The sequence below is a fragment of the Oryctolagus cuniculus genome, chromosome 9 (genome assembly GCF_964237555.1).
Source record: "Oryctolagus cuniculus chromosome 9, mOryCun1.1, whole genome shotgun sequence".
Classification (NCBI taxonomy): domain Eukaryota; kingdom Metazoa; phylum Chordata; class Mammalia; order Lagomorpha; family Leporidae; genus Oryctolagus; species Oryctolagus cuniculus.
Window position 1 is genome coordinate 76729212 of NC_091440.1, and position 7722 is coordinate 76736933.

The 7722-nt window shown below is 38.6% G+C and overlaps 1 long non-coding RNA gene across 1 annotated transcript in view; it reads right to left on the minus strand.

Annotated features, from left to right (window-relative positions):
• The window catches only part of LOC138843822 (uncharacterized), a 28890-nt gene extending 21433 nt beyond the window's left edge, over window positions 1-7457 (minus strand). The window contains exon 1 of the long non-coding RNA XR_011378837.1: window positions 3570-7457. This is a non-coding gene — a long non-coding RNA (uncharacterized lncRNA). The remainder of the gene's footprint in view (window positions 1-3569) is intronic.
• Between the last annotated feature and the right edge of the window lie 265 nt (window positions 7458-7722).

Consider the following 7722-nt stretch of genomic DNA (forward strand, 5'->3'; position numbering starts at 1 on the left):
CCCAACCGGGACTAGAACCTGGGGTGCCGGTGCCGCAGGAGGAGGATTAGCCTAGTGAGCTGTGGCGCTGGCCTAAACTTGATGTTTTAATATGCATCTGCATGTTACTACTTTGAGTCTGGTGTTTTAAAATTAGGAATGAGTTTATATGGTGGTAATGATTACCTTAGGCTGGTGAAAATAGTACTATGTCCAGTTTTATGTTGTTAACATCTTAACACCGATATGTGAAAGGCTTTTGTGGTAGAATTTATTTCAAATTCAACTTCACTTTCTGATTACACATTGCTCTTACTAAATCAAATGCCATTACTTCTTAGGTACACCTATCACCTCCTTACTTTCATTCCAAATGACTGTTTTTCCTGCCCCTCAGAAACATTCAAGTAAATTTATGTGTGAGTGGCTCCATCTTGTGTGTTGGAGAGTTTGGTGTCAGGGATAAAGCTCATATGCTGGCAGAGACCTGAAGGATGAGGAACACACCCTGGTTCCATTAGCTCCATTCTCTGCTGCAGGCTCCACTTCTTCCTATCCACTGGCACCTCCTGGCTTCCAATAAGGCTCTTTCCTTTCATCCATCAGTACAGTAAAGTCTAACACACAGGCATTCTGAAAATTTCCTTAGAGCTTTTCTAGGGGTTACTAGATTTGAATACTAGCAGGAGGAAGAAGTATTCCTCTTATGACATGTTCTTCTTTTACCCAAATTCATGCAAAAACAGGAAAATGACCTACATATGCTTCTGTGAAAATATATGAAAAGAGTCTCCAACACTCCCTTCTGCCATGCTCCTCTCAGGAATTTTGCCAAATCTCAATCATCATGATTTTCTGTGTATATTTGTGTGAGTATTCACATTTGTATGTGTACATGTAATTAGCATATATATCTATATCTATCTGACAAAGTGTATTCATCCATATATCTTTTTTAAAATATAATTTTACTTATTTGAAAGAGTTTCAGAGAGAGAGGTAGAGACAGAGAAAGAGGTCTTCCACCTGCTGGTTCACTCCCCAAATGGCTGCAACAGCCAGAGCTGATCCAAAGTCAGGAGTCCAGAGCCTCCTCCGGGTCTCCCATGTGGGTGCAGGAGCCCAGGGACTTATTTCACCCATCACTGTCTTTTCTGTCTATGAGATAGGGTAGAACAGCTGCAGGCCTGTGCAGAGGCATCTGCCAAAATAATATTGGGTCTGTGGCACCAGCCTCATATGGTGGCAGAGCTTGGAAGGAGAGGCACACATCCAGGTTCCAGTTGATCTTATCATTTCTGGGAGGGCTCTGCTGCTCCCTTTATACTACTTCCTGTTCTTGGCTACAAATAAAAATCTTTTCTTTACTAGAGGAGTCAAGTGGAGACTAGTATATGGGACACCTGACAATTTTCTAAGGGATTGACTGCAACAAAGGGGAATAAGCGAACTGACTGGAAGAGGCATGCCTTCCATGACCAGTCTCTCTTATGTACAACTTGAACCCAGAAAAAAGAAAGTTTGCTACAGACCACACCATCAGAATATTTAGAAAGTGGCAAAGGCATATTGCATTGCAAGGATATTGCCAAGAACAAATTTTACAAATGTCAACAGCTTTCATTCTGTGATGTGTTGGTGGGTGTTGACAGAAATATCTAGGTGCATGTATAAGTATATATATAAATATACATTTACATGGTCACATACTTATCTTCTCAAGTTATTTGTGCTCATACTTGGTAACACCTTGACCATACATAACTGACTCCAATTTATTTGGGTGTGGGCTCAGATATAAAAGTACATAGTCAGAAAGGTATAATTTTAACTTTTTTCTATCAAATAGCTACAGTTGCTCCAGATAAAAACTATTTGGTGTTTATCTGTGTGTATGAGAGTCCTTTAGAAAATTTATAGAAGTGAAATGCAAAGGTAAGTTTTTTAGTGCAAAATAATTTTTAAATCAATGCATCATAATTTTCTTCAAGCATTTACCTTAAACTTTGAAGATGCCTTTTATACATGGATTTTAATAACTTTAAATACATGTCCATAACTTTTGAAAGTTCTTTGGTATATCACTGCTTGAATGTGATGTGTTATTTATTACTAGAAATGATTACAACATGTCGTGGTGAGGATCTCTTTTGGTCATGTTTACTAGGGGTTCTATGAGCTTCCTGTACTAGGATGTCTCTGTCCTTCTCCAAACCCTGGAAGCTCTCTGCAAGCATCTCACTAAAAAGGCCTTCTAATCCTTTCTCTCTCTCCATGCCTTCAAGAACTCCTAGAACCCGAATGTTGGTTTTTTTAATAGTATCCTGTAGATTCCCAACAATATTTTTTAGATTTATAATTTCCTCTTCTTTTCTTTGGTTTGACTGTAAACTTTCCTGTGCTCTGTCTTCTAAGTCCAATATTCTCTCTTCTGTTTCACTGACTCTGTTTTTAAGGCTCTCTAATGTGTTTGTCATTTGATCTATTGACTTCTTCATTTCATTTTGATTTCTCTTCACTATCACACTTTCCTGTTCTACTAGTTTCTGCGTTTCATTTTGATTCCTCCTTAAGATTTCATTTTCTCAAAGGAGATTTTCTATCCTGTCCAGTAAGGAATTCCATAGCTCAAGCATTTGTTTTTGAAAACTTCTAATTGTTCTTATCATAAATTTTTTGAAATCTGTATCCCTCTCATCATCTTCATAATCTTGGCCTGGGGTGTCTTGTTCATTTGGCGGTGTCATAATGTCTTCCTTGTTCTTGTTTCCTCAGTTTTTGCATTTGTTGCTTGGCATTGTGGAGATATTCTTTGGATTCTTCTTCCCTCGCTGTGGTGTTTTTTCTTGTTAAACTATGACTGTATTAAGTGGACTGTCTGCTTTTAATGGAGCCTTAGAGGCTTGAGATGGGTGTGGCCTGAGAGTTCTGTTTGGTTCCTCAGGGTTAAGGGTGTGCCAAAGGTGACACTCACAGGTTAGGTATGATAAATCTCTCTTTCTTTTTTTGATTCAAAAGGGAAGTAATTCCACACAGCTGAGCAGAACTGGAGGTAGTTAGCAGGCAAATGATATACCCACAGGAGCCAGAGATTGGAAGCTCTTTCCCAAGGACCACACAGGGAATCTGTACTGCCCTCAGTGTGGGCTCAAATTCTCCTGCAGTCTCCCACTGGGTTGCCAAGGTTACCAAATTGTAGCATCTCTGGAGAGTACTCATGTGAATTCCGTGAGTTCTCTCCCCCACCATCTCTTTTTTCACAGTCTCAGTTCAGTAGCACCACACATTCACTAGGTCCTAATCTCCTGCTATTTCACCGCCCCCAGAGTCAGGTTTTTCTGCTTGGCTGAGGGTGGGTGCAGACCTGAGGTCACCCCTCTTATGACGTATGTCCAAGATGGCACCTGCTCTTTGTTTTGCTCACCTTTGAGAGGTGAGCAGAGAGAGAGAAACTCGTGTCCGTATCAGTCACTTTTTTTTTCCCTCTCTCTACTAGATAGCCTGGTGAACTTTTCCCCATGGGGTCATTCCCTCTAGTCTCCTCTTTCTGCTTGCCCACCGGTGTCTCGGGCTATTGAGGTTCAGCTCACCTCACATTCCAGTGCTTGTGCGTTGATTCTGCTGCTGGTGTCCCAAACTGTGGACTCCCACGCTCTCCACGCAGGTCCACTGTGAATCACTAGTTCCAGAAGGGTTTCCTCTGCTGTTTCTTCCCCTACTCTTCCTTGAACCTGCAGTATCTCCACTTTTATTAAACTGTCTCTGAAGGGAGCACACTGATAGTCCTGGAAGAATTTATTTTCAAATTCAACTTTAGTTAATAGGTGCATGTCACTCTCATTCCACATAAATTCCTGATTCTCATGTCCCTCCATTTACTCACTACTTTCATTCATCATTGCCTTTTCTGTCCATGAGATATGGTAGAACAGCTGTGGGCCTGAGCAGGGGCTTCCTCCAAAATGATGTTGGGTTTTGGGGCACTGCCCTCACATGGTGTCAGAAATTAGAAGCTGAGGCACACATCAAGGTTCCAGTAGATCTTATCATTTCTGGGATGAACCCACTGTTTCCTGTCTACTAGCTCATCAAACTTTGCTCCAAATAGGATTCGCTTCCTCAATGGGCTATTCTAGTGGATACTAACGAATGAGACAGCTGACAATTTCCTAAGGAATTGTCTGCTACTAAGAGTGACAAGTCTACTGACTGGAACAGATGTGCCTTTCACAACCAGTGTACCTCATGCATAATTTGATCTCAGGAAAACAGAAAGCTCTCCACAGATCCTACAGTAAGAAGACTTAGAAAGTATCAAGACACCCTGTGTTTCTAAGGATACTCCCAAAGGTGAATTTTACTAATCCCAACCTCTTTCCTTCTTTCATTGCATTATTTTGGCAGATGTTGACAGAAATATTTATCTGTGATTTTATATATATATATATATGTTATATATAATGTTATATATATGACAGATACATATAAATACATATATATACTTGTGTATATGTATATCTTTTAAAATTTATTTGAATTCACCTTTCATTGAAGTTGTCCAAATCGTTAATGACTCCAATTCACCTTGGTATGGCTAAGAGATTATAAAATAAAAGTACACAGACAGGAAGGATGCATGATTTTAACAAGTTTTTTGCATCAAATCACTGTTATTCTAGATACAAACAGATCTTTATTCATATGTTTGAGGGTCCTTCAAATAGTTTGTGGAAATGAAATGGAAAGATATTTTACTAGTGCAGAATAATTTTGAAATCCATAAATTTCCTTAATTGCAATTGCTATCTAACTTTTGAAGACCTCTTTTATGTATGAATTTCAAATATTTAAATACCATTTTCCTCAAATCTTTGGAAGTTCTTGGTATATCACTGTTTGTGATGTGCTACTGAAATGAGGCCTTCTACACCAATAATGAATATCTTCATCCTGAGAAAATCTACTTCCAGAATTATGTAAAACTATTATTACCTTAGTCCCAGTGAGTGACTTTTTTTTAGTGACAGATTTTACTTAAAATTTATTTTAAAATTCTACCTTAGTTTATAGGCATACATCACTCTCACTCCACTTAAATTCCTGGGTTTCAAATGCTCCCTCTTCTCGCTGCTTTTACCTATCACTGTCTTTTTCTGCCCATGGGATATGGTAGAGCTGCTGCAGCTTTCCCTCAAATGATTTTATGTTTGGGGCACCACCCTCACATGGTGGCAGAGCTTGGAGGGTGAGACACACATCCAGGTTCCAGTAGAACATCTCAAATCTCCATCTCTCTGTGTATATATGTGATTGTGTGTCTGTGTCCATTTACATATATATCTGTTTACATATACAAATATATTTATATAGAGCTCACCTTTCATCAGTGCCTTCATCACTAGTTATTGTTAAGTCACTTAAAGAGATGCTGGAGGATTAATAAATTATACAATAAGATACAACATAATTTTCTAGATTTTATTTTAGTTCAAATTAGTTACAAATGTTCTTTAACTTAAAAACCGATCGACCTTTAAAAAAACTTTTGAAAAAGTTAAAATTGAGACATGTTAACAAGTTAACAACTCCAGATTTTAGTTCTTTACTACTGAACCTAACCACAATGAGTAACAGTATTTATTTCAGAATTCGCCCTGAGTTTGCAGATACCTATTCTCTTGCCCCATCCAATTTCATGATTCTCAAGAATATTCACCATGTCAGTCTTCATGAATCATAATGTCTCTACAGCCCCTCAGGTAAGGTCAAACAGACCAGAGGTAGCAACTCCTTTAACGTGATGATATGTTTGTGGTTGGCACCAGCCTCACATGGTGGCACAGCTCTGGAGAGTAAAGGGTACATCCAGGATACACTGGCTTTATGCTTTTATGTGGAGGGCACCTCAGCTACTGTCACTGCCACTATTCCATCCCGATGGCTTTCTCTGCAGCTTTGGCCTACTCTAGTAGAGTGTCATACAGACATTCTGATACTTTCCTAAAGGTTTTAGCTGCTACAAACTAAGGGTGAAGTAAGGAGTAACAAGAGAAGTGCAAGGAGTAGGAGTAAGACAACTCCATTTTCAAACTATTCTTCTTCTTTCTATGATGATTCAAAGGACAAAGAATATTACATACCGAAGCTTCCCATGAAAGGAACATTACAAATGGCGTGGTAGAAATTCTGTATTCCCATAGATGCTCTTGACAGTGAACATCCAAAATCTCAGTCTCTCTTTCTCTCTGTATTACCCCCCTGCCACACACACACACACACACACACACACACACAAATTCATTTGTATCTTATTACCTTGTATTGGTGGTAGACTGGACAGTACTAGAGGATTAAAAAGGTACATAGTAAGATGCCATGTGACTTGCTAAATTTGCTATTTTATTTCAAAATGGTTACAATTACTCAATTTATACACTGGTTGACCATTTAAAAATTCTTATGTAAATCAGTTATTTGGTACAGAATATGCCATAGTCCTTAAAAATGATGTTTTATATCATTGTAGTAAACTTTAGTCCTGTCAAAAATATAATGGTTCAGTATTTAAGTATAATTTCTTTTTTTAAAAGATTTATTTGTTTATTTGAAAGAGTTACACAGAGAGAGGTCTTCCATCTTCTGATTCACTCCCCAGTTGGCTGAAACAGCCAGAGCTGTGCCAATCTGAAGACAGGAACCAGGAACTTCTGGTCTCCCACGCAGGTGCAGGGGCCGAAGGACTTGGGCCATTTTCTATTGCTTTCTCAGGCCATAGCAGAGAGCTGGATTGGAATTGGAGCAGCTGGGTCTCAAACCAGTGCCCATATGGGATGCCAGCACTTCATGCCAGGGCATTAAACCACTGCACCACAGTGCCAACCCCTAAGTATAATTTCTTACTACTGAACCTGAAGCAATGTGTAAAAATCTTTGTGATGGAATTTATTTGAAATTCAACTTTAGTACACTTATTTCACCTAAAGCCCTGCTTCCTAAGTCACTGGCCAGGGTGATTTAATCTCTCTACAACTTAATTTCCTCATTATCATCAGGGTGATTCTGCTTCCCTTCAGAGAGCATCTAGTCTAGTAGTTGGAGGCCTGTGTCAGGGTTCCTGCCACTATAATGTTATTTTTAGCTTTGGAGTACCAGCCTTACCAGGTGGGAGAGGATGAGGGACACATCCAGGCTCCATTAACTCCTCCCCTTTCTGATGAAGATTTGTCTACTCCCTGTCCATTCTTTCCTCCCACTTCCTCTTGCAAAAAAATCATTCCTTTAATCATTACTTAATGGCCCTGTTAAAATTGACAATTTAATTCCTTCGAACTCTACATTTTCTGAAATTAATACTGCCATTCTTGCTTTTTCAAAGTTAGTGTAACATGAAATATCTTCCTCCATTCATTTATTTTTATTCCACTCATGTATTTTTACTTAAAGTAGGTTTCTTGTAGACAGTAATTGGTTGGACATTGTTTTCTTACCAATTCTATCTGACCCAGTCCTTTAATTGGTGTCCTTTAATTGATCATTCATATTTAAAGTGACTATTAATTAAATTATAGTAATAGATAACATTTTATACTTCTCTGAGTTCACTGTGTAGCAGCATTTTGATATATTAATGAAAATCAAGCCTTCTCACCATCCAAGTCACTGGTCAGGGTGATTTAATCTCTCTACAACTTAATTTCCTCATCATTTAGTAAAACACACTTTGCATTTGTCAACTTCATAAAA